Here is a 26242-nt window from a genome sequence, read left to right on the forward strand (position 1 = left end):
GCTCCCAGACTTCAGACTATTCTACAAAGCTAGAGTAATCAAGACAGTATGGTACTGACACAAAAACAGAAATATAGATCAATGGAACAGGATAGAAAGGCCAGAGGTAAACCCATGCACATATGGTCACCTTATTTTTGGTAAAGGAGGCAGGAATGTACAGTGGAGAAAGGACAGCCTCTTCAATAAGTGGTGCTGGGAAAACTGGACAGGTACATGTAAAAGAATGAAATTAGAACACTCCCTAACACTATACACAAAAATAAACTCAAAATGGATTAAAGGCCTAAATGTAAGGCCAGACACTATTAAACTCTTAGAGGAAAACATAGACAGAACACTCTATGACATAAATCACAGCAAGATCCTTTTTGATCCACCTCCTAGAGAAATGGAAAGAAAAAACAAAAATAAACAAATGGGACCTCATGAGACTTAAAAGCTTTGGCACAGCAAAGGAGACCATAAACAAGGCGAAAAGACCACCCTCAGAATGGGAGCAAATATTTGCAAATGAAACAACTGACCAAGGATTAATCTCCAAAATTTATAAGCAGCGCATGCAGCTCCATATCAAATAAACAAACAACCCAGTCCAAAAATGGGCAGATGTCCTAAGTAGACATTTCTCCAAAGAAGATACACAGATTGCCAAGAAACATATGAAAGAATGCTCAACATCACTAATCATTAGAGAAATGCAAATCAAAACTACAATGAGGTATCACCTCACACCGGTCAGAATGGCCATCATCAAAAAATCTACAAACAATAAATGCTGGAGTGGGGGTGGAGCAAAGGGAACCCTCTTGCACTGTTGGTGGGAATGTAAATTGATTCAGCCACTATGGAGAACAGTATGGAGGTTCCTTAAAAAACTACAAACAGAGCTACCATATGACCCAGCCATCCCACTACTGGGCATATACCCTGAGAAAACCATAATTCAAAAAGAGTCATGTACCACAATATTCACTGCAGCTCTATTTACAATAGCCAGGACATGGAAGCAACCTAAGTGTCCATCGACAGATGAATGGATAAAGAAGATGTGGCACATATACACAATGGAATATTACTCAGCCATAAAAAGAAACGAACTTGAGTTATTTGTAGTGAGGTGGATGGACCCAGTGTCTGTCATACAGAGTGAGGTAAGTCAGAAAGAGAAAAACAAATACCATATTGCTAACACATATATATGGGATCTAAAGAAACCAAAAAAGTCCTGAAGAACCTAGGGTCAGGACAGGAATAAAGACGCAGATGTAGAGAATGGACCTGAGGACACGGGGAGCGGGAAGGGTAAGCTGGGGTGAAGTGAGAGAGTGGCATGGACTTATATATACTACCAAATGTAAAATAGATAGCTAGTGGGAAGCAGCCGCATAGCACAGGGAGATCAGCTCGGTGCTTTGTGACCAGCTAGAGGGGTAGGATAGGGAGGGTGGGAGGGAGGGAGATGCAAGAGGGAAGAGATATGGGGATATATGTATAAGTATAGCTGATTTACTTGGTTATAAAGCAGAAACTAACACACCATTGTAAAGCAATTATACTCCAATAAAGATGTTAAAAAAGAAAAAAGAATGGCTATCCCAATTTACATTCTCACCAGCAATGCACAAGGGTTCCATTTTCTCTACATCCTCAACAACACGTTATCTTTTGTCTTTTTGATAGTAGCTATTCTGAAGTGTGTGAGATGATATCTCATTGTGGTTTGATTTGCATTTCCGTGATGATTGGTGAGGTCAAGCACCCTTTCCTACGTTTTGGCCGTTTGTATCTCTTGTTTGTAGAAATTTAGATCTTTTGCCCAGTTTTAAATTGAGGGCTGTTTTTTTATGGCTATTGAGTTGTATGGCTTGCTTATAAATATTGGCTATTAAGCCTTATGAGATATACGGTTTGAAAATATTTCCCCCCATTCTGCAGATCGCCTTTTCACTGTGTTGATTGTTCCTTTTGCTTTGCGGAAGCTTTTGCTTTTGATACAATTTCACTTGTCCACTTTTGCTTTTGTTGCCTGTGCTTTTGCTGACCTGTCCACAAAATAATTGCCCAGATCAACGTCAAGAAGCTTTTTCCCCATGTTTTCTTCTGGTAGTTTTACAGTTTCAGGTTTAATGTTTAAATCTTAATCCATCTTGAGTTGTTTTTTTTTTAATATGGGGTGAGATAATTTCATTCTTCTGCATATAGATATCCAGTTTTCCCAGCAGCATTTATTGAAGAGAGTATCTTTTCCCCGTTGGGTGTTCTTAGCAGCCTTGTCGAAGATCAGTTGACCATAGATGTATGGATTTATTTCTGGGCTCTCTGTTCTGTTCCTTTGGTCTCTATGTCTGTTTTTAATGCCAATATCATGCTATTTTGATTACTGTAGCCTTGCAATATATTTTGAAATCAGGAAGTGTGATTCTTATTTCTCAGGATTGCTTTGGCTATTTGGGTCTTAAATTTGTTAAGATTTGTTTTGCGACCTGACGTGATCTATCCTGGAGAAGGTTCTGTATACACTCGGGAAGAATGTGTGTTCTTCTACTCTTGGATGCTAACTACTGTATATGTCTGTTATGTCAGTTTGGTCTATAGTGTTCTCAAATCAGCTGTTTCCTTCTTGATTTTCTGTCTGGATGTTCTATCTACTATCATAAGTAGAAGTCTCCTACTGTTACTGTCCTGCTGTCAGTTTCTGCCTTTAGATCTGTCAGTATTTTTTCCAACTTAATTGATGTATGATTGACAAATAAAAATTGTGTATATTTAAGACATACAACATGAAGATCTATCAGTATCTGCTTTATGTATTTAGCTGTTGTATATATTTATAAACATTGTATCACCCTGTTGAATTGACCCTTTTATCATTATGCAATGACCTTCTTTGTCTCCAAAGACAGTTTTAGACTCAAAGTCTGTTTTGTCTGATGTAAGTGTAGTTACCCTTGCCAGGCTGGAGAGGCTGAGCCAAGCTGGCCAGGGCTAATATGAGAGCATCCCTTTGGGGGCCCACCCTGTAACGCCACCTTTTAAAACTACGGTGCTGCTCCACCAGGGTCAAGGACAGGGACTTGGCACTCTCCATGCTCCTACTGCACTCCACCTGGCACCAGCGTCACATGCAAAAAAAAAAAAAAAGCCAGTGCCTAGAATTGACTCTCCTTTTCTCTCCTGTAGCAACCTAAACCTATGTCCAATAAATACATATCCATGTCAACCAACTCTTGTGGGAGTAATAAGTTGACATGAGCAAACGCTAATACATGAGTTTCATGCTAAGGAGGCTTGAGAGGCTAATAGGCTTTTCTGGGATTTTTTTGTTTGTTTTTATTATTTTACTAATATGTTGACCTGCACCTGTGAATCCATACGGCTCATGTATGCCACAGAATCTAACAGGAGGAAGGACGTGCAATGCAAAAAAATAAACAATGGAGGAGGAAAAAACGAGGCTGTCAGAGGAGATATGAGTGTGGATTTATCGCAGTATTTTTGGGTGGCTATCAGTGGATCAGCTCAGAATTCAGTTCGAGATTTGGTATCTGGGCATTGTCCTGTGTAGGCCCTCCTTACTTAGCTATCAGAGCTTGTAGCACTCCAAACAAGCTCACGATCGAAAAGATTTCAAAAAACAGCTTGTATATATTGATAAGAAATGCTTTTCGTGCTCCCTTTTTTAAAAGCATGTACATTTAAAGAATAATAGACAATCTAGAGCTGTTTCCTTAACCCCTGGGGTCCTTTTCTCAGGTGTAAAATGAAGTGGTTGAAGCAGATTATCTGACTTTGTGGACCGAGATAGTTTCTTTTTTTTTCATTTGGTTTTTTTTTTTTAATTGAAGTATAGTTGCTGTACAATATTACGTATGTTATAGTTGTACAATATAGTGAGTCACAATTTTTAATGGACGAAGATAATTTAAATCAGGAAGATTTTTTCATAAATTTCTGAAAAATCTGGGTGTGAGGAGAATATTAAAGTATCATCTTAATGATCTCTAACCAGAAACAAAGAACTTTACCCTTTCTTTCAGAACAAAATGAAGTTCTTCTACCTTGGAGATAAGCAGACTTTTTAGGAGCTTGGATCAATGCATTTAGAAAATAATTTACTCCTCTGTATTAAAGAGTTCCTGGTTTCCAGGCAGGGGTGCAGCTGCCTCCCAAGATATAAGCCTTTTGCCCCATTGTCACCCAAGATTAGCGCTCTAAGGAAAGAGTTGTTTACTCTTCTTTTAAGCAGTCACCTTATTGTTTTTTTCTTTCTTTCTTTCTTTTTTCTGATCCAAACAGTAATTGAATGAGGCACTCATTTATCTGCAGTTTAATTGTCCTTACCATCTTGCCTCCAAGAGTTTTAAATGTTCAAATGGGTTACTGAAATAGCACTTTCTGTTAGGGCTAAAGGTTACATTGACTGCCCCCTCCCTCTCAGAACATATTAACTCTAGGTATTAAGGACTGGCTGGATTGGAGTTTTTTTTCCTCGTCGACACCAAGAATGGCATGGATCAGTGAACACCTCGATAGGCTTGATAGCAAAAGTATTATACAGCCCTTAATATATATTTTAATATTTCTCAACTATTACTTGTCAGTGTTGTGTCCCAGTATCTCTGTGATTCTTTCACTTACCCATGTAAATGGACCAAGCAAATTCAATGGAGAATTTGAACAAAAAGCACTTTTTATTGAAATATAATTGATGTGCAATATTATTTAAGTTACAGGTGTACAATATAGTGATTCACAATTTTTAACGGTTATATTCCATCTGTAGTTATTATAGAATATTGGCTATATTCCCTCTGTACAATATATCCTTGTAGCTTCTTTTATACATAATAGTTTGTACCTCCTACTCCCCTATCCCTGTGTTACTCCTCCCCCCCTTCCCTGTCCCCACTGGTAAACACTAGTGTCACTAGTGTGTTCTCTATATCTGTGAGTCTGCTTCTGTTTTGTGATGTTCACTGATTTGTTGTATTTTTTTAGACTCTACATATAAGTACTATCATACAGTATGTGTCTTTGTCTGACATTTCACTTAGCACACCCTCTGAGTCCATCCATGTTGCCCCAGATGGCAAACTTTCATTCTTTTTTATGGCTGAGTAACATTCCATTGTATGAGTGTATGTATGTATGTGTATACACACACACACACACACACACACTCACTCACACACTACATCTTCTTTATCTGTTCATCTGTTGATGGACACTTAGGTTGCTTCCATATCTTGGCAGTTGTAAATAGATCTGCTATGAACATTGGGATGTATGTATCTTTTCGAATTAGTGGTTTGGGTTTGTTTGTTTTGTTTTGTTTTGTTTTTACCATATGTCCCAGCAATTCCACTGGGAATTGCTGGGTCATATGGTAGTTCTATTTTCAGTTTTCTGAGAAACCTCCATACTGTTTTCCACAGTAGTTCACCAATTTACATTCCCTCCCACAGTGTACAAGAGTTCCCTTTTCTCCACATCCTTGACAACATTTGTTATTTGTGTTCTTTTTGATGACAGCCATTCTGACTGGCGTGAGGTGGTATCTCACTGTGGTTTTGATTTTCATGTCCCTGATGAGTAGTGCTGTTGAGCATCTTTTCCTATTGGCCATCTGCATTTCCTCTTTGGAAAAATGCCTATTCAGGTCTTCTGCCAGGTTTTTTTGTTTGTTTGTTTATTTTGGTTTTGTTTTTCAATTTTTTGCCTGTGCGGCATGTGGGATCTTAGTTCCCCAACCAGGGGTCGAACCCGCGTCCCCTGCATTGGAAGCGTAGAGTCTTAACCACTGGACCGCCAGGGAAGTCCCTTCTGTCTGTTTTTTAGTTGGTTTTTTTAAAATGTTGAGTTGTATGAGCTATTTATATATTTTAGATATTAACCCCTTATCAGTCATATGATTTGCAAATATTTTCTCATTCAGTAGGTTGTCTTTTTGTTTTGTCGATGGTTTCCTTTGCTATGCAAAAGCTTTTAATTAGGTCCCTTTTTTTTTTTTTAGCTTTATTTCCTTAGGTTTAGGAGACAGATAAAAAAATATTGCTATGGGGCTTCCCTGGTGGCGCAGTGGTTGAGAGTCCGCCTGCTGATGCAGGGGACACGGGTTCGTGCCCCGGTCCGGGAGGATACCGCATGCCGCGGAGCAGCTAGGCCCGGGAGCCATGGCCGCTGAGCCTGCGCGTTCGGAGCCTGTGCTCCGCAATGGGAGAGGCCACAACAGTACGGCCCGCGTAACGCAAAAATAAATAAATAAATAAATATTGCTGTGATTTATGTCAGAGAGTGTGAGCAAGAAGGACTTTGAATTATCACCAGTAGAATGGTAGAGTACATTTTAACATTATGAAACTGTCTTTAAAAGCAAGAAAATAAGATCTAATTAATTGTCAAACACTAATAAATGTTTCTGTTTTCTTTTTTTTAATAATTTATTTATTTTTGGCTGTGTTGGGTCTTCGTTGCTGTGTGCAGGATTTCTCTAGTTGCGGCGAGCGGGGGCTACTCTTTGTTGCAGTGCACAGGCTTCTCATTGCAGTGGCTTCTCTTGTTGCGGAGCACGGGCTCTAGGCATGTGGGCTTCAGTAGTTGTGGCTCACGGGCTCTAGAGCACAGGCTCAGTAGTTGTGGCACATGGACTTGGTTGCTCTGCGGCATGTGGGATCTTCCCGGACCAGGGATGGAACCCATGTCCCCTGCACTGGCAGGCGGATTGTTAACCACTGCACCACCAGTGGAGTCCCAATGTTTCTGTTTTTAAATACACTCCTGGGTTCCTGGTCCCCGCTGACCCCCTAGCCTGGCATTGCTGCCCAGATCTTGATTTCCTTAGAGAGTGAGTAAAGATGGGGGCTAGAAGGAATCCTAACAGATCCTGAGGAAGAAAACCAGTGAATGTTCTTTCTGGTTTTGCCACTGGTATGCAGAGTGCATGCATTTTATACACATAGAAAAGTGCCTGGAGTCTTCACTTAGAGTCACTCTATGTCTGATTGCTTTCTAAAGGAATCTGTGTAGCTACATTCACAGATTCACTTTTTTGTTACCTGAAAGGAGAAAATGAACGCAATAGTGTAATTAAGAGCTCACGTGTTAGGTGTGAAAAGAAAAAGTGCCGATGGTGATATTTGATTTGTTGCATGTGTTAGAGAATGTTTGATTTTATTTCTGAGAATAGAGTTTAAATAATAAGGTTGGTCATTTCATTTCATAATTATGTGATTTTTACATGGGATTGGACATCTACATTAAGAATCTCAACGCATTTTTTTTTTTTTTTTTTTTTTTGCGGTACGCGGGCCTTCCACCGTTGTGGCCTCTCCCGTTGCGGAGCACAGGCTCCGGACGCGCAGGCTCAGCGGCCATGGCTCACGGGCCCAGCCGCTCCGCGGCATGTGGGATCTTCCCGGACCGGGGCTCGAACCCGTGTCCCCTGCATCGGCAGGCAGACTCTCCACCACTGCGCCACCAGGGGAGCCCTCAAAGCATTTTTTAAACTATATTTTCTTGACCGCTGCGCCGCGCAGCACGTGCAGTCTTGGCTCCCCGACCAGGGATCAAACCTACGCCCCTTGCATTGGAAGCACGGCGTCTTAACCACTGGACCACCAGGGAAGTCCCTCAAAACATTTTAAAAAGTAGGTTCATTGGCTCATTCATATTGGGGAGCGAATTAGGGACAACCAGTTGTCAACCATCACCTGCAAAAAATGTTCACATAAAAATAGCAAAAATTGGGAATTCCCTGGCGCCCCAGTGGTTAGGACTCAGTGCTTTCATTGCCGAGGGCGTGAGTTCAGTCCTTGGTTGGGGAACTAAGATCCCACAAGGCACACAGCAAGGCCGGGGGAAAAACAAAAAAAACCAAAAAGCAGAAATTGTAGAAGAGGGAAAAGACTAAAGAAATACAGAGTGACTGCGGAGGGGACAAAGATGTAAAAAACTGGGGTATTGTGTGATGTTGGGACAATGCAAATCACTGGACTTCTGTATTACATTCATTTTATCACAGGTCCCTTGGTTAAGAAAATCTTTGCACATGGTCACTTCTATCTCAGTGTGTCTTCTTCAGACAGTGACCACCAGGCAACTCTTTAAAGGAGCAGTTGCACAAATTAGTTGCATTCAAGGACTTTCATTTCTTCAGTTTGGCCCAAGGCTCTTAATCTCAGCAACAAAGTATATCTGAGACTGGTGCACTCAAGGAGTGTGTCATCTCAAGACAGAAACGCAGAGTGCCATTCACCCATTGTTTTCTGTGCCACTGCCCACCTTCTACGTCTTAATACCTTTGATCTATGGCCAGGGCTCCTTATCTGGTTGACTTCCCTTTAGTCTCTTTCTCACCCCCCCAATAAATCCTCCATACTGACTCTAATTGTGCATCTTTCCAGAACCAAGACCCAGCATGGCGTTCTTCCTTCATTGGATTTCTGCAGCTAGAAAAAACCCCAGCTTCTCAGCTGGCCGTTTAAAACCTTCCACAGCCTTCTCCTGACCTGCCTTTTCTACTTTGTCTTCTTTACTCCCTGCGTTCTATACAACTCCATGCTGTTGTAGCTACTGTTTCTGAATGCATCCTGCTCTCATCCACTTTCTGGGTCAAGCTCAAGCTTGCTTCTCAGCCTTGCTGCTAACCCCATCCCTTTACTGCCATTCTGACAATGGAGTCCTATCCGTCCTCCGTGACCTTGTTCAAATAATTCCCTAGAGAACCCTCCTTGATGTCTGCCGTTGGAAGCAACCTACCTTTTGCTTATATTCCCAGAACACTTTGCACCTTTTTCAGAAAACTCTTCAGCAGCTGGCCTTTTTAGTCAATTACTAGCACTGCCTCCCTTTCGCTAGTTGATGAGTGCCTTTGGGGCAAAGCCTGTGTTGTAATCATCATTGTGTCCCTGATAGTACCTAGCACAGTATGAATATTTGATGGGGATTCAGGAAACATTTGGTGACAACCTAAGATAAGATTACAGCAAGAATATCACACAAGTAATATCCAGGAGGTAATACTGAACATCCTGTTAGTTTTAATGGTAACTTTATCTCTGGCCCTATTTGTAAGACTGTTAGGCAATAAAGAACTCGCTAGATAAAACATTTCTATCCCCTTTACTGAAGATTGTCATTCTATCCATTTATGCTAAATCTTTATTAGGGGGGTCAAAGTCAGATAGCAGAAACAGTTGAGATTGGCATTTTAAATAGAATTTGGTGTTACCCAGGTGTAACGAAAATTTCTAGTATATGATTATTGAAAGCCAGTTCTCCTACCATTGTGTAATATATTTTTTAGCGCATTGGTCAAGTGTTCTTCCCTGTTTGTTTTTAGAACCCTCTCCCTCCCGTACCATGGCAAACAGACCAGAGAGAGTTAGTAAAGAGTACTGATAACTATCACTTATATATCTTTTTATCATGTTCTGAGCACTTTACTGTATTTTAGGTTATTTAAACCTTCTAAAATCTCTTCAAGGAAGGACTTGTTTCCTTTCTGTGAATGATGAATATTAGGCTCAAAGAGCTTAAAATTTCTTGTCTCAGATCTAACAGTCAACAAATGGCAGAACCAGGTTCCAATCCAGATTTTCTGACTCAGAATAGCCTGCTCGACCTTGGACGAGAGAAAGAAGAAGAGTTGGTCTATAGAAATATCATTTGCAGTCCATCCCCAGACCCAGCCAATATTCCCAGGATGTATCTAACCTCGAAAAAATCCGTGTAAAGACTAGATTTCCCTGTGTAACCAAGCTTATCTATTTGTGTTTCAGCAATACCTGTATTACACTGAAAACTATCTGTGACCATTTTCCAAGGTTAGTGTGGTTTGTTCTCTGAAAGAAAAACTTATACCAGAGCTTATTAGAGCTCCGAAATGGGGAAGATGGAGCTAATGCAAGTCTTGTTGTAAATTATCTAATTATCTTGACCTTCAAGAAAAGTTCAGAAGGAGCTTCCTTCATTCTCTCTTTCTATTATTTTACATTTTCACCGTTTTCTCAATACCAAAGAAATGTTTCTAAGGAGCTCCACTCCCGAGAACAGCCTGTCCGGGTCCTTTTGCTCCATCTTCTCCTGTATTCAGAGCCATCCCTATCTTTGCCTTCATGATCCTCAAATTCAGTATTTCTTAGCGAGCCTTTAATTTGCTCTCTTTTTGTTCTTCTCCTCACGGGACCAGCAGGTCATTAGATGCCCTCTCTGTGTGTCTGCCAACCTAGCTGTACTTCCCAGGTCAAAATTGGGCTGTGTGGTTTGACAAATACAAGCATGCTCTTCGAGATAAGGGAAATGGACATTAAAATTGAGATTGTCCCAAACCCTTTGGATGTATGGCACCATACCTATCTATGTATATTTTGTGTTCCTTTATTCTGTCGCTGTAACTTACCTTCACATGAGAGCAGAGGAGAGGGACTTGGATACCCCCGTTCCTGACTAGGTACGCGATTTAATTCTGTTACTTCTTCTTATTCACAACACCTCTCCACAGATTCCCTTGGAAAATAGAGACTGGCTAATTTAGAAGTGTTTCACGGATATATCATCACCCTCTTTAGAGTGATCTTACTCCAGATTCTTGCACATAGCATTCAATAAGTATTGTTGAATGAACGAATGAACGAATTGAAATGAAACTGAGTTTATTTTAACCGTAGCACACAGGTACTCTTTGTGCTTAACATTCTTCTGTTGTCCATTCTCTGATTCTTGGCATGTGCCGCAGAGGTGAGGCAAAAGCTAACCCAGACTCTGAAGTTTCCTGATAGTGTCTCTGATAAGGTTGGGCTACTTAGTGACATTAGTGAGATGTAAAAATCTCAAGTGTTTCTGATGTGCATATCTCTCCCTCATCACCACAGATGATTCAGCCCCAGTTTTATTTGATCGAGACCCCTTGGATGTTGGGGATTTCCCCACTATGCATCTTTATCACTGCAGACTTACACCAAGACTCAAGGTGCTTTTGTTTTCTGACTTAAATCTGTAATATCCAGATCCTGACATATTTTTCTCTGCACTAAGTGAACTCAGACTTGCCCTGAAACTCAAGATGTGACCCTAGAAATGTAAAAGGAGCCTTTATGAGAGGCAAAAACACATCTTCATTCTGCTGCCTGCACATCAAATTCATTAGCTTGTTCCCGAGTCTAAAAGGAGGCTAAATGCTGAAGGTAGATGGTTCACCGTGAAGTGTAGAGTTAATTAAAGTCGTTGGCAGATGTTATATGACAACAGGGGACTCTATGGAGTCTTAGTACCTCCTCAGTACCTTTCATATGTCTTGTGGTTGGGTGACCAGACATGATGCAGCCTAAACTTGAGTTGTCTCTTGCTCCTTTTCATTTCTTCCAGTGGTCATGCAAGATTGTTAATGTTGCTTTCAAAGAAATTCTAGGTCGGTTACTTATACCACTGAATTAAACTAGCTGGAGATCATGATCCTTTTGCTTTCCCTTGTCAGTGATGTTACGACCGGGCCCGAGGCTCACAGTTTTCAGTGTTCGCCGTCTCCGGACGTCTTTATCCCACGTTCCTTCCTTAGGTCTTTGTGTGAGTCTCACGTGATGGTGAGGAGATGGCCAAGATGAAGGGAAGCCGAAGGGGGTCAGGAGTGGGCATTCTGAGCTCAGCGAGGAGCATAAACAAAGGTGTCGGGGAGGAACGGCACGGGATGCTTGGAAAACCGCAGACAGTTGCGCGACCTCTGTAATTAGTCCAGAAATGGGAGGAGATGAAGCCGGGCAGGTCGGCAAAGCCAGGTGGGGAGGGACAAGGACGCAGTGCGGTGCTGTGTGGGGGCCTCCTCACCTGGTACAGGAGCCCCCCAGGGGTGAGCCAGGAGCAATGCTGTTAGACTTACACTTACAAAAAAAAGCAATAATTAATTAAAAAAACAGGGAATTCCCTGGCTGTCCAGTGGTTAGGACTCCGTGCTCCCACTGCAGGGGGCCTGGGTTCTATTCCTGGTCGTGGAGCTAGGATCCCGCAAGCCGCGCAGTACAGCAAAAAGATTTTTTTTAATTACACTTACACTTACATGCGTGACTCGGGCGGTTGTGTGGGGGGGGTACTTTGAAGAGCACAGGCCTGGAAGAAGGAAGTCAGATGGGGAGGGAGCATGGAAGCCCAGGAAAGAGATGATAAGGGCCCACAGGAGGGTAATAGAAATGGGGAGGATGGGCTGAATCTGAGGGATATTTTAGGGGTGGGGAGGGGCGGGGCTGTTTGGCTGGCTGGTTGGGCGGATCTGGGGAGGGAAGGAATGAACCCCATTTCTGGCGGGTGCGGGGCGAGACCACGGTTGTTGGCAGCTGGGACTGACAACTCAGGAAGAGCGGCAGCAGGGTCGTCCTTCCGTTCAGCAGGATTTACAGAGGGCCTTCCTCAAGGTCAAGTAGCTGGAAGATGGTGAATGGGGTGCAGGAGACGTTGAGTTTGAGGTTCTGCTGGCATACCCACGGACAAATGTCTGACGGTGGGAAATGGAACTTTGAAGCTGGAAGGAGGGGTGTGGGCCAGAGATAACAGATCTGTGAGTCCCCAGCTCATAACTGGTAGTCGAAACTGAGAGTCAATTTATCTACCCAGGGAGCAGGTGGCAGAAGGGGAACAGTGGGCTTGGTAAAACTCTAGAAGATGTAAACATTAAGATGTTTATAGAAGTCCCTTTATTGTTTAATCGGTAATCCATGCACATTATATGAAATCCAAAGGGTCCGAAAGGCACGTCGAGAGAAGTGAGTCTTTCTCCAACCTCATACCCTGGCTGTAGTGCTCCCAGCGCTGGGGGCTGCCACCTCTATTTGGTTTCTCGTGTACCGTTTCAAAGATATTCTCTACATACGCACATATTTGCAAATATGTTTGTGGTTGTTGGGGTTATCTCACACAGTGCCGTCTAGTGTTCAGTCTGGTCGAGCTGCGGTCCTGGGGACCCACCCATGTGCAGAAGTCTAACAGTCAGTGAGAAATAGACCTTTGAGGCTTGCAGGAGAGGTGTCAGCCAGAGATAACAGATTTATAAGGCATCAGCTCACAGGTGGTAGTTGAAACCCTGAGAGTGGATTATCTAGTCACGGAGTGCTTATTTCCTCCTAGAAATGCAACAGAGAGGGGAAGAGAGGAGGGAGCGATAGAAAGAAAAAGGGGGAGAGAAAGGGTGTGAACCTGAGGAGAAGTGAAGAAGGGGAGGGACGTTATTGCTTTTAAGAAAATAAATTATTAGAGGAAAAAAAGAGAACAGTTCAAGTTGTGTTTTGTTCCAGATAGCTAACGGGGTGGGGGAAATAAAGCATTATGATAAAACGGACAGCATAGGGCTTTTGGAAGAGGTGGAGGGACAGGCACCCCAGAGACACACTTTCTCTGCTTGTTTAATTTCCTTAAGACTTACATTCTGGGAAGTCTCGCGAAGCCTTCAAAACTAGAGGCCTCTCAGTAGTATGCGTTGAAAATACATGGGACGTTTTCCTTTTAAAAGCAGTCTAGCAACACCCTCCTCCTTTTGAATGAACCGGCCTCATGACGTCAGAAGCGGCGCACTCCAGCTCGGAGGTTCTGGGCGGTGGCTTGCTGGCCTCTAGTGGCCAGGAAGGAGCCTCGCCGCTCCCGGCTCCGCCTGGCTTCACTGTGATTTCAGCGAGGAGAGGGGGATGTGGATGGACAGGGGTTTATGCTAAGGGTCTTAGTTACTAACCACGTGGAGGGCTTCTTGGGAATACTGGAGACGATTGGCTTCTTCATGCAAATCCCCATTTACCTGGATAACAAACTTGCTTTGGCCCAGAACAGATTATGGAGGCAGCAGTTAGGCCCAGACTCGAATTTCTTGTTTCTAAGATGTAGAAAATATTCTAAAGATAATGCTTTCCAGTTTCTCTGGTGAAAGGTGCAAAAGTAGATGGCAGGTAAGGTAGGTTTGGAGCAGACTCGTGAGCATGTGAGGAAGAAGATCAAATGGAAATAACGAAAACCAAACAAGTGTGTAAACTCTAAAGGAGGATGTACATAGACAGCATTATTTTGAGGAAAACTCAGTGGTCATGTGGCCTCCCTAATAGTTTCTTGAGCAACCTTTGCAACTTCTCCAAGCTTCAGCTTGCCCATCTGGGAATAACGGTACGTCCCACGTGTATGCGTTGCCAAGATTACACGAGTCAGAACGTGAAGGGCTTACTTTACCTTTCACTGTGCAGCAGTGACACTTATTAAAGTTTTAATAAATTTAGCTATTATCATTATTTTACTGTTTTAGTATTATTATTCTCTAGGAGATACAGTCCCATCTTCAGTTTTAGGACAGACCGGGAGAATCTTGCCCTAAATTGAAATTCTGCTTGACAGTTTATACAGGTCTTCAAGTACATGTTGATCCCACTTAATTAAGGCAGCGCCTAAAATTCCTCATAAAGTTCTCCTCAAATAGATGGAATGCTCCTTCTTCTAAGGGGAAAGATGTACTTGAATGGCCTGTTTTTTTTTTTTTTTTTTGCGGTACGCGGGCCTCTCACTGTTGTGGCCTCTCCCGTTGCGGAGCGCAGGCTCAGCGGCCATGGCTCACGGGCCCAGCCGCTTCGCGGCATGTGGGATCTTCCCGGACCGGGGCACGAACCCGTGTCCCCTGAATCGGCAGGCGGACTCTCAACCACTGTGCCACCAGGGAAGCCCTGAATGGCCTCTTGATATGAAGATACTACAGAAGGTATCTAAGTGGACTTTGAGAGGGTTGACAAAATGGACTTCAAAGCCCTTGCAGGCCTAAAATTTTAAATCGCATGACTCTCTGACCTGCTTATTGCCTGCAAATTCATGAGCAGAGGTAGACAGCACAGGAGACCAAGAGACACATCTCCGCACAAGCCCGTGGTCGACCCCGCCCTCCACTCTGGAGGGAAACTCCATTCTTTCCTCCTCAGAGACGGGCACTCCGGTCCCTCCCAGTCACACAGGGATGCTCCTGCAATGGCACAGAGGATGCCCGTGACGGCAGCCCCCCTCCCAGCGCCACGCACTAAGGATGCTTTCCAAGTGGAGGAAAGATGGGCATCAGGCTGAAGTAAATCAAAACAGTAAGACTTTGCAGGATGACTGGACAAACGAAGAGACCTAAGTGAATAACAGAGTAGAAACTGGCAGGGATGATTTAGAGGTCAGTCTGATCTTTGCATGATATGACCATTATAACTTCTAGCGTCTTGGCAGAAAACAATACCAATGGTGTCACACAATTTGTCAGTTCTGTCTGATGGCAATAGCGGTAATAGAACGCTGTGATTGGTGTGCAGAGGGAGAAACTATACATGCTTGTATTGTGACGTAGAACCCCCATATACTTCGTTCTTCTTTATGGAAGGGTAGACTCACAAGTTGGTAAGCTGCCTGTAGTAAACGATAATAATGGACTATGAGTTCCTAAGGAGAATCCATGACTAAATCAGCAAACGTTTCAATGTAGAAGATATCAGAGGCTGGAATTACGGGGCAGAATCATAATAATATCAAAAGAGCTCATATTATTGAGCATTTACTGAACACCGGATGCCGTGCCACGTGCTTTCCATGCATTTTCTCAATTGCTCCTCGAGACCTATGGCACACTTTCGTATTTTACAGCTGTGGATATGGGGGTTCTTTAGAGAATTTCTTTCTTTCCCTTCATCTAATTTAGCACAGTTCATAACTATATATTTATTTGTTTGGGTACTTGATTGGCGTCCAACATTATAATGGCAATGTAAGTGAAGCCTTTTCTTGTGCCATGTAGCTGGGTCCATTTTCCTGGCTGGGGAGGTGGGGGAAGCAGCCCAGGTGTTTGCACCAAGTTTGACCCCTGCTCAGAGCAGCGCTAGCCTGGGTTTTGCTGTCCGCAGACTGAGGACTGTCTACCCCTCCCGGTTCCCAAGTGCTGCCTCTGAATACTAACTGCACTGCAGTCTAATGGCCTCTCCCTCCCCCACCTCTACCCTCACCCTCAAGAAGAAAAGAAGAGCTTCCTCTTCAGCAGCCATTCTTCTCATACGTTCAGGTCCAAGAAGAGCACCCCCGAAGGAGCTCATCAGTACGAACACTTAAAACCTGCAGAAGCACCGTAGGAAGTGGGAACGTGAAGGGAGCTGTCATGTTGTCCTCAGGAAGAGGACCTGAGTGAGTGGATGACAGTTAACACTGTGGATTTCTTCAGCCAGATCAGAACTCTGCACTGGAACAAGCTGTCTAGTCACGGCTGCAGGTCCAAGATCGGAATGTCATTAGGAAGATGGTGCTAATTTTGACACCAGGCACATGTTCTGCTCCGAAATATATGGACCCTTTGATGATTTGAGTTCAGGATGAACTTGACTGTGCAACTCTTTCTCCTTCTAAGATTGGTGTCACATTTCCCCCAAGTCTTGTATCGGTGGTAAAGACTATTCTAAAGCGTCTGTTCAAAGTTTACTGCCCATCTTTCTTACCGGCACTGTGATTCTGTGATGCAGCTGCCAGAAAAGGCCCACCATAACGTGTCCTTTAAGTACTTTATGTTATTGGTTCAAGAGTTCAATTTGATTGATAGATGAGAGTTGGCACCACTTCAGCAATTCATTGAGAAGCTTGCACTGAAAGACAGATTTCTTTAACACAGTTACCCTCTTGCTTCATGTACTGCTAGAGTTACCTTATTGTTAATCTGTCCTAGACTTGTGTCAGAGGTTGAATTGCATCCCCCCCTCCCCCCGCAAAATCATATGTTGCAGCCCTAACCTCCCCCAGTACCTCAGAATGTGACCTTATTTGAAAATAGGGTACTTGCAGATGTAATTGAGTTAAGATGAGGTCATTAGGACGGGTCCTACTCCAGTATGACTCGTGTCACGTAAAGGGGAAATGTGGACATGTAGACGTGCACAAAGGGAGAATATCCTGTGGACGTGAAGACAGAGAACAGGGTGATGTGTCTACAAGTCCAGGAGGGAAGCCATAACAGATCCTTCCCTCACAGCTCTCAGAAGGAACCAACCCGGCCCATACCCCGATTTTTGAACTTCCAGCCTCCAGAATTGTGAGACGATGCCCTTCTGTTTTTCTAAGCCATCTGGTTTGTGGTACTTTGTGTCCTGGCAGCCCTAGCTAATACAACTGGTGATACAAACTTTGAGAAAACAAAGACACCCATTGTCTGTGTTTACTGATAAAAGGATTCCCAAGGTAGGTTGGCTTCAAAGCAAGAACTGAAGAGCATAGCTGACTTTGACGTACTCTAAGACCTGTTATTTCACGAACTCACACTTGGTTGTAATACTTGGTGACTAACCTGTACTTTATTAGTTTACCCATTGTTCCTTTGCTGAACAAGTTGATTGACTCTGTTTCAGGTGACAACATAATGGGTAGTGAGCATGTCGGCCAGTAATTTATTAGTTTCCAAAAGTTTCCAAATCAAATTTCCTAACAATGCAGTCACACAATCAGATAGGTTTTTATTGCACTTCAATTTAGACATTAAAAAGAGACATGTTTAGGTTTTCTTAACAGTTAGAACATTTGTATTATTTTGTATTTTATTTTCAAGTTTGTGTGGCAGTGCTTTTATAGATAAGAATCTACCTATTTATCTCTATCTCTCTATGTATCTATCTTAAAAAAAATCCATGCTTGCCATTTTAATAATCATCATATGTCATGTATGGTGTAGGAGCAACCAAAATTTTTTCCTAAAATTCCTTTTTTATTTTATAATCTTTATTTGAGATTTGTATCAATATAAACCTACCTAAATTGTCAGGAGGGCATATATGTATCTATCAGAAATGCTATCTTTTACGTCTTCTAAGGATCATCGTATAGATTTTTATTTTGAAATGCCTCACTCACATTGATTTTAACATATGAAGAGTTTGGTTAAGAAAAAAAATCTTGCAAAAAATTGTCACAAACATAGTTTGTCAAACGAAAGCTTGTCATAGTGTCAAAGCTACTATTTTCATTCATGTTGTAGTGTGGGAGTCCACAAGCTTGATCCCAATAAAGGTGAGTTAAGGAAAACCACAGTAAAAGTCATGAAGGTGTGCCAAACTCATAGCACAGCTAAAGTGCTTATTTATAGAAGAAGAGTAAGTAAAATACCTTCCTTCAAATTGGTAATATACAAAGGCTGAATTGAGCCCTCATCGGAGGGTTCTTCTTTTTAACTGTTTTTGTATCCAGAGCCAACTTACTTTATTTCAGTTGAGATGAAAAGGATCTTCCCCTTTCACAAGAAAACACCTACCTTTCATTTGGGTCCTAGGACTTGGTAAACTCCAGCTAACTGTTTAGAACATATTGAGGCACAACAAGTGTACTGGAAGATGTGCCAGACAGAAGCTTTAAATTCCCCTACGTTCTCTATTTCAGAGCTGTGATTTTTGTATTCAATCGCGGACCTCCTTGATGGCTTTGGTGAAGATTAGATTTGATAGTACTTTTTTGCGGTACGCGGGCCTCTCACTGTTGTGGCCTCTCCCGTTGCTGAGCACAGGCTCCGGACGCGCAGGCTCAGCGGCCATGGCTCAGGGGCCCAGCCGCTCCGCGTCATGTGGGATCTTCCCGGACCGGGGCACGGACCCGTGTGCCCTGCATCGGCAGGCAGACTCTCAACCACTGAGCCACCAGGGAAGCCCTGATAGTACTTTTTGTTATTTATTTTTATTATCCCACTAGACTATAAAGAAAATGGTTGTTTAGAAAACTCCGTTTTTAATAACTCAGTTTTAATAAATTCTCAAATACGTAGGGACTTTAAAGGAAAAACTTTGCATCTAACTTATATCATTATTTGTGGCGGTAAAGAGTGGGTTATCAATTGTTAGAAAAGAGAAAAGCCCTACCTGAAACATTCCACGATGAATGTTGAAGCTAATCCAAGGTTCCCTGTCAGCCATTCTGTAGGGTTCCACTGATCACTTAGGAGCAAGAAAGCGAGTGTCTGGATACTGTTTCGAAAGTTACTGCCTTTCGGGACTTCCGTGGTGGTCCAGTGGTTAAGACTCCGCCCTTCCAATGCAGGGGGCGCGGGTTCGCTCCCCGGTTGGGGAACTAGGGTCCTGTATGCTGCGTGGCGTGGCCGAAAAATAAAAAATAATTTAAGAAAAGAATGTTACTGCCTCTCAACTTTAAATAAACCTCGTCAATTACCTTTATTTTTCCAGAAGAAATTAACTTCTAGTTTTCAACTAGCGTTGCATTTTCATCTTCATTTCTAATATTTCCGGTATTCTCCAGCACAAGGGTCCTCACTTTTCTCCACGTATCTTCAGAATAGAAATCCTGTCTGTCCTCATGACTAAGCTTCGAACCACACGTCATCATATCCCAAAGACAGATTCATTCCTAGTTAGACACAAATCAAAAGTTTGTTAGTGATTGACACTTATAATGTCCTTTATTATTTTGAATAAGTACATTATCACCAGGTACACCAAAAAACTGATATTGACATTACTTGTTTCAATAATTCAAGGCCAGGGAACCAAGAGTAGGATGAAAACTGGAAGTGGAGAGAACGGGAGAGGAGGACATCTTCCTGACTTGGCTAAGGAGCCAAACTTGGAGGAGTCGCAAGAAATCTGTCTGTCTTTGACTGCTGTCTCACTTTCCATGTATCTCCCAGTGCCCTAAGCCAGAGTTTCTTGCTCCCCAACTCACACTCCCCTGCCCCCCTCCCAATCAGAAGTCCTCTATTCTCAGTATCTGTGATCTTTGCTCCTTGTACCTAATCACACTCATGGGGTGGACAGTGCTTGCTACATTGTGCAGTTCATCTGTGGTGCTTTAATCTTCAGGCCTTTAGAAGAAAAGCAAAAACTTGTGGATAATGATGCCATCATGGATCTTTGTTTGAACGTGGGCAATTCCTTGTGCCACAGTGTGTGTTTTGGCAGCCAAATGTATCTGATTCTTCTTCAGACTGTGAGTAAATCTGGAGATTTTACAGGGCTGCTAGCTCACGAAGTGTCTCGTGTTAGACTTGTGGAGTCCTCGCTCACGTAACTTCCTAGTTACCCTAGACGAGCAAATCTGCGCTCACCGTGACTTTCATGACAACAAAGGGAAGGTTTTTCTAGTATGGCAGAGGCCCCAGGGACAATTCTACTGGTGATTTTAAGTTTTCCAAACACTGCTGAGTTTTCCCTATTATTCTCTTGGCCTCCTCTCTGAGTGGTGAGGTTACACTAGAAGTGGAGCTTCTTAATCATAACATCACTACCTCATTAGCAGAAAGAAATCAGGCCCAAAGAGCATAAGTCCTAGAAAGTTGTTTGCAAGCAGCCTCAGTAGTGGTGCTGCTGTCCTTGCCTGTCAGTGTAGGAGCCCAGCCGGAGAAGGCCTGGCCGGGACAGTAAATTAAACAAGGAGGCCCCTGGGCTGAGGTGGCTCGAAGGCCACTGTGGAAGTGAACTGAAGTCTAAGCCTGCATATGCCTCAAGGCTACTAAATTGAAACCTAAGGGCAACCAATCACACCAGGCCAGCTAGGCTTTAAGCTGTAACCCATCGAAGCATTTCCTTTCTTTGCTTCCACACTTCTCTGTATAATCTTTCAGCAGAGCACCCCTAACAACTTCCGGTTTGGCGCTGTGCCATTGGAATCAGTGTTTGCTCGGATAAGCTCTTAAAATTTTTAATATACCTCAGTTTATCATTTGACAACACCAAACGCTGAACACCTTCAGACAGGGACGTTTATTTCCTCCCGAACATTCAGTTCAGTGAGCAGATTCGATTTCTGCTACGGTAGAATTCTGGCAAACAGGGAAAATAATCATCTTCTGTTTCCAACCTTTCTATGTTTTGCATTATATTTTTGATGTACCAGGGCGTAAAAGGCTTCCGACAGTAATAGGGACATTCCCGGAGGTGGCAGTAATTTTACTGAAGCAAGTGCATTGAAATTCACTTGAGGTTTTTCTCATTATCAGATCCTATGCCAAATGAATAGTCCATAAATCCAACTGGATTACCAGTGGGATATACACTTGTTGTAGAACAACATTACATATTTGGTCTACATCAGAAACAGTAAGCCTTGTTTGCCATTGAGAATGTCTTTATATGTTCCTTTTTAAACTTTTAAAACCATTTTTAATTGAGGTGTAGTTAATTTACAATGTTGTGTTAGTTTCAAGTGTACAGTAAAGTGATTCAGTTATTCATATATATATATATATATATATATATACACATACATATTCTTGTTCAGATTCTTTTCCCTTATAGGTTATTACAAGATATTGAGTATAGTTCCCTGTGCTGTACAGTCGGTCCTTGTTCGTTATCTATTCGATACATAGTAGTATATGTATGTTAATCGCAACCTCCTAATTTATCCCGCCCCCCCACCCCCCATCCCCTTTGGTAACCATAAGTTTGTTTTCCACATCTGTGAGTTTATTTCTGTTTTGTAAATAAGTTCATTTGTATCATTTTTGTAGATTCCACGTATAAGTGGTATCATATGATAGTTGTCTTTCTTTGTCTGACTTCCTTAGTATGATCATCTCTAGGTCCATCCATGTTGCTGCAAATGGCATGATTTCATTCTTTTTTGTGGCTGAGTAGTGTTCCATTGTGTGTGTAGGTATATATATACACACACACACACACACATACCACATCTTCTTTATCCATTCCTCTGCTGATGAACATGTAGTTTGCTTCTGTGTCTTGGCTATTGTAAATAGTGCTGCTCCGAACATTGGGGTGCATGTGTCTTTTCAAATTAGAGTGTTGTCTGGATATATGCCCAGGAGTGGAATTGCTGGATCATATGGCAACTCTATTTTCAGTTTTTTTGAGGAACCTCCATACTGTTTTCCATAGTGGCTGCACCACTTTACATTCCCACCCACAGTGCAACAGGGTTCCCTTTTCTCCACACCCTCTCCAGCATTTATTGTTTGTAGATTTTTTAATGATGGCCATCCTAACTGGTGTGAGGTGATAGCTCATTGTGGTTTTGATTTGCATTTCTCTAATAATTAGCAATGTTGAGCATCTTTTCATGTGCCTGTTGGCCATCTGTATGTCTTCTTTGGAGAAATGTCTGTTTAGGTCTGTTCTTCCTGAGAGGCGCGTCTTAACTATCTAGGGCCCATTTTTCCAAAGCACAATGCTGTTGCATACTTAATAGACTCCAGCATAGTGTAAACATAACTTTCGTATGCATGAGGAAACCAAAACACGTGTGTGACTGACTTTATTGCAATATTGGCTTTATTGCAGAGGTCTGGAACTGAACCTGCAACATCTTCGAGGTACGGCTGTGTTTGTAAAAAAGACTGCAGTAATATCCTCCCACTGTCCATACCCATGAGCACTTCCCTCCCACACTGGCTCTGTGCTTGCCCGCGTGACTTACTTTGGTTAATGGGGCAATAGCAAATGTGACATAAACGGAGACTTGAAAAGTGCTTGCCCTCTTTTGCTGCTCTTGGGAACCCTGTAATCACCACCATGCAACAGGCCCAGACTAACCTGCTGGATGATGAGGGACACATGGCCAAGTCATCCCCTGCCTCACCTGACATAGAGCCAACAATCAGACACGTGAAGGAGGCCATCTGGAACTAACCAGAGAAAGAAAATTTAAGATAAGATCTGAAGCCTACTAGGAGTTAGCCAGCAAGTCTCTCTGTGCCAACCAGTGCCCGATATCAAGCCAGGAACTGCCTCTCAAAGAAGGTGGGCTGGTGCCAGACACGTAACAAGACCCTCCTCAGGAGGGTAAGAGTTATGTATAATGCCTGCACTGAAAGATCCTGGTAGATAACCTTTGATCAGGTGGTCACCTGGCACAGTCATGTGTGTAATACTCATGTGATAAACTGTATTCAGCACTTGAAGCTGTAGTAAAATGATAGCCCAAAATTAACTTAAATTTGAGATACTTTATTCTTTAATAAAAACACAGGATCATGCTGTAAAGAATTTAAATATGCGTGAATCTGAACAATTTCTTTTATCACAGTGAGCATGCAAGTGTCTACAAGATGAGCACTCTTAAAATTAGGGCCAGATGATAGCTTCAGTTAGCTGCTTCCAAGTTTCTTTTCTTTTTCTTTTTTTTTTTTTTTTTTTTGCGGTACGCGGGCCTCTCACTGCTGCGGCCTCTCCCGTCGCGGAGCACAGGCTCCGGACGCGCAGGCCCAGCGGCCGTGGCTCACGGGCCCAGCCGCTCCGCGGCACGTGGGATCCTCCCAGACCGGGGCACGAACCCGCGTCCCCTGCATCGGCAGGCGGACCCCCAACCACTGCGCCACCAGGGAAGCCCCCCAAGTTTCTTTTAACTCTTAATGTCTTGGAATAGAATCTCGAGTGAAGAAGTCCTATATTTGGCAATATCTTAACACACTTATTTGTATCTCAAGAGACCTAGTTACTACTACAGATGTGAATAATTCTAAACAGCAATACATGATTTACTTAGCTTCTGTACTTGTAAACTGGGAAAGGGAAGAAAAACAAAAAGTGTGGAATCATTTTAACATCATTAATTGTTGACCCTTAGTAAAAGTTACATATGGCCAGAAATACACATGGGATACAAGAACAGTAAGAAAAAGTCCTGCATCTTATTCCACTTAATCATCACACATGTAACAAATAATTGTAACTTTTATTGATATTTCATAAAACCAACTCTTTCACTCCCTTTTAAGTCCTCAACTTCATTTTCTTTTTTTAAGGAAACTTATTTATTTATTTATATATAAACATCTTTATTGGTGTATAATTGCTTTACAATGGTGTGTTAGTTTCTGCTATAAAACAAAGTGAATCAGCTCTACGTATACATATATCCCCATATCCCCTCCCTCTTAAGCCTCCCTCCCACCTCCCCCATCCCACCCTTCTAGGTGGACACAAAGCACCGAGCTGATCTCCCTGTGCTATGTGGCTGCTTCCCATTGGCTGTCTATTTTACATTTGGTAGTGTATATGTGGAACTTTACTTTTATTTATTTATTTATTTTTGGCTGCGTTGGGTCGTCGTTGCTGCACGCAGGCTTTCTCTAGTTGCGGCGAGCAGGGGCTACTCTTTCGTTGCGGTGCGCGGGCTTCACATTGCGGTCGGTGGCTTCTCTTGTTGCGGAGCATGGGCTCTAGGCGCGCGGGCTGCAGTAGTTGTGGCTTGCGGGTTCTAGAGCGCAGGCGCAGTAGTTGTGGCACACGGGCTTAGTTGCTCCACGGCATGTGGGATCTTCCCAGACCAGGGTTCGAACCCGTGTCCCCTGCATTGGCAGGCAGATTCTTAACCACTGCGCCACCAGGGAAGCCATCAACTTTATTTTCAATCGCCGCTGTTAGCTTCATGCTTGGGACTTGCCAGATTAAAAATTTTATAACCATAATCTTTTCAGAAGGAATTGTGATTAATTTTGGTCGATTGTATAGTGGATTACCACCATCTTTATTTCCTCTCCCCTACCGTTTAATTCAGTTAGGCCGTAAAGCTTGTGAAGGATATGTTTGCTATTTCTTTTTTGGCCTCTTCAGCACTTACCACAGTGTTTGGTAGGAGCTTAGTAAATGATTGTTGAATACTCAGATGAAGTGCCTAATCCGTCCCTTCTTCTCCCTGACTTCCTCTTAGTCCTCAGTAAATTTTGGCGAATATGACTAAGACATGCTCAGAATCTGCGAGGGGGTTTAAATAGGGACGCTTTAATGTCTCTGCACTTTGTCTCCATATTTTACTGCCTGTCATTCCGTGACTAGTGATACTCCCCTAGAGATCTGGACAGTATGCTTTCTTCTTTCTATTTCTCATGCTCTCTCTGTGAATCCCCATCCATCCTACGCATCAGGGCCAGGGCTGAATAACGTGTGTATCTTTACCTGGGTCAGTTTTGCAAATGTAAGGAATTTGTTGCTTCGGTGATTTGGACAAATCAATTCAGGTGGTTTCATGCACACATTCAAAACTGTGCCCATGTAATCATTGGAAAGAGTTAGCAAGGAAGGAGGCAAGCCTGGGAGAGATGGAATGCACTTACATTTTTCATTTCCCTCTGCATAAATACGTGTCATAAATACATTTTCTGAAATTTCTCTCGAGACTTCCTCTTTCACTGGATTGTTTAGAAGTGTGGTGTTTAATTTCCAAAAGATGGGAGATTTTCCTTTCTGTTAATGATTTCCAGTTTAATTCCATTACGATCAGAGATTTTAATTCTTTAAAATGTGTTCATGTTTTATTTATGACCCAGGATGTGGCCTATCTTAGTGAATATTCCCTGTGTGCTTGAGAGGAATGGGTATTCTGTTGTTGTTGGGTAGAGTGTTCTGTAGATGTCAGGTGGATCCCATTTGTTGATGTCGTTGGGTTCTTTTATACACTTGCTGATTTTTTATCTGGTAGTTCCATCAGTTACTGAAAGAGAGGTGTTGAAATTGTCAGCTATAATGTGGATTTGCCTATTTCTCTTTCAGTCATGTCAGTTTTGGTTTTGTGTATTTTGCAGCTCTGTTGTTTGGGGTATACATGTATGTGGGATTGCTACATGCTCCTGGTAGACTCGTCTTTTTATCATTATATAGTGTCCCACTTTATCCGTGGTGATGTTTTTTCCCCTGAAGTCTACTTTATCTGATATCAGTAGGTCGCCTCTGCTTTCTTTTGAATGGTGTTTGTATGATATATCATTTTGCATCCTTTTATTTTTAACCTACCTATATCATTATATTTGAAGTGAATTTCTTGTAGACAGCATGTATTTGGGTTTGGGGAAATTGTAATTATTGTTTATTCTGCTCTTCCTTCCTGTTCATAATCTCTCAATCTCCTGTTTTCCCATTGTACTTTATTTGTATTTACGGTATAGCAGTTTATCACATTTTGTCTTATGTACGTATTCGAATGTGATTATAGAAGCAGTTTCTTATGTATTTGAATGCGATTATAGAAGCACTTTCTTATATCTTTGATCCCCCATATGGAAGACAGGCAAATTTTGGTGGCTTGAGTTCAATATAGTACTATTTTTAAATTCGCTGTGCTCTATTACCTGGTTTTCTTTCACTGAAGTGCAGTTGACTTACAATGTTGTGTTAGTTTCTGGTGTACAGCAGAGTGACTCAGTTATACATATATATACACATTCTTTTTCATATTCATTTCCATTATGGTTTATCACAGGATATTGAATATAGTTCCGTGTGCTATACATCAGGACCTTGTTGTTTATCTCTCTTACCAGTTAATGGTAAAC

At 42.4% G+C, this 26242-nt stretch overlaps 1 pseudogene; it reads left to right on the forward strand.

The window, feature by feature from the left end:
- Window positions 1–13536: 13536 nt before the first annotated feature.
- LOC136142070 (MOB kinase activator 1A pseudogene) lies at window positions 13537–16631 on the forward strand (annotated as a pseudogene).
- The last annotated feature ends 9611 nt before the right edge of the window (window positions 16632–26242 follow it).

Source organism: Phocoena phocoena, chromosome X, assembly GCF_963924675.1.
Source record: "Phocoena phocoena chromosome X, mPhoPho1.1, whole genome shotgun sequence".
Lineage (NCBI taxonomy): Eukaryota > Metazoa > Chordata > Mammalia > Artiodactyla > Phocoenidae > Phocoena > Phocoena phocoena.